The sequence below is a fragment of the Dipteris shenzhenensis genome, chromosome 13 (assembly GCF_047967505.1).
Source record: "Dipteris shenzhenensis isolate YYH24624 ecotype China chromosome 13, Dip_SZ_1.0, whole genome shotgun sequence".
Classification (NCBI taxonomy): Eukaryota; Viridiplantae; Streptophyta; class Polypodiopsida; order Gleicheniales; family Dipteridaceae; genus Dipteris; species Dipteris shenzhenensis.
In genome coordinates this window covers 567017-568412 of record NC_141608.1, presented here as the reverse complement: position 1 = coordinate 568412, position 1396 = coordinate 567017, and the positions used below count along the sequence as shown (strand labels likewise).

General features: G+C 41.8%; 1 pseudogene; it reads right to left on the bottom strand.

Annotated features, from left to right (window-relative positions):
- Positions 1–736: 736 nt before the first annotated feature.
- On the bottom strand, positions 737–1396 carry LOC147894895 (uncharacterized; annotated as a pseudogene).

The following is a 1396-nucleotide window of genomic DNA, read 5'->3' as shown; positions in this document are numbered from 1 at the left end:
CCTCTTTTGAAACTAACTTCTCCACATTCCTCATAGGTTCTTAAACCCAAGTCTTGTCAACTCCATTCCACCCCATAGCTCCTCAACCTTATACTACAACTAGGCTTGTAGTTCCTCTACCTTATCCATGGTCATCACCACCCCTTGCATATCTAACCCTTCCTAAAAAACCTCCTTCTCATCCAAATCTTTCAGCTTATCCAACCCTTCCTGAACAACCTCCTTCTCAAGTGCATCCAAATCTTTCAGCCTATCCTTTAACAAAATAGTATGTGATTGCACCTTCTAGAATTCTTCTTTAGTAGGTATAGAAAGGGTGCCCATAACTTCCTTCTCTAGGCCATCCATCCATTCCTCTAATTCCTCTGCAATCCACTAAACATCCACCAGCTCCATTTTCTTTTACATTTTAAGATCCTCCAGTCCACTGAAATTCCTCTCTGTAGTCTACTGAAAAAATCTGCTAGCTCCATTTTCTTTTACATTTTAAGAGCCTCCAATCTGTTGAACATCCATGAGATCCATTTTCTTTTACATTTTAAGAGCCTCCAGTTGTGCCTCCAACTCAGCTACATGCTTCTAAAGTACCTTGTGTTGCCCATCTGCCATCAAAATCATTTCCTTTGCTTTGAACTTTGGGCTAGTATCAGCTTCTACTCTTCTGGTGATACTTCTAGTGTCACCATGTAATGTTGTAGAGCCTACATACACCTTGTAGTAGTGTCACAATCCATGATCACCCACATAGGTGTTGAAGCTTCACAACCAAACATACATCTTGGGTACTCGCATTCCATTTATCAGACATCATCCCCACCGAAACATCAGGAAGTGGATCTTCTAATTGCCCTTCTTCCATGACAACTACACCTTTTGACCTAGCTTCTTACTACCCTCAAAAAGCTCCACCTTTTCCACTTTATCCATGTGGCTTGTGCCAAAATCTATAGTTGCTTTTGTTGCTCTAGCTGTCCCCACTCCAACTTGCATTTCTTATCCCCTAAAACCCCCACTTGCACAGATTCTTCCTTAACTACCATGCGCAATTCCGAACTTTGCTAAAGGCATTTCTGGCCAATGGGCTATGACTTGTTTGGCTACTTGCCAAATGAGAAAAAAGACTTGCCAAATATGGAGCCAATCGCCCCACATGAACCTTCGTCCTCATCTTTACCATCATAAACAAGTAGTCTTGATACACCTAGGAAGCCCAATCTATGACTACCCCCTTCTTCGCACTGTAGAGTAGTTGAAATGATTCCTTACTCACATATGTATTCGTGGCCATCAAGCATACCCTATCCAAGTACCATCTGATGTGCTTCTACCTTAGTAAATCAACCTACTACACCATATAGTAATTTTTTGAACTTGCTGGTGGCAACTCTGTCCGCAT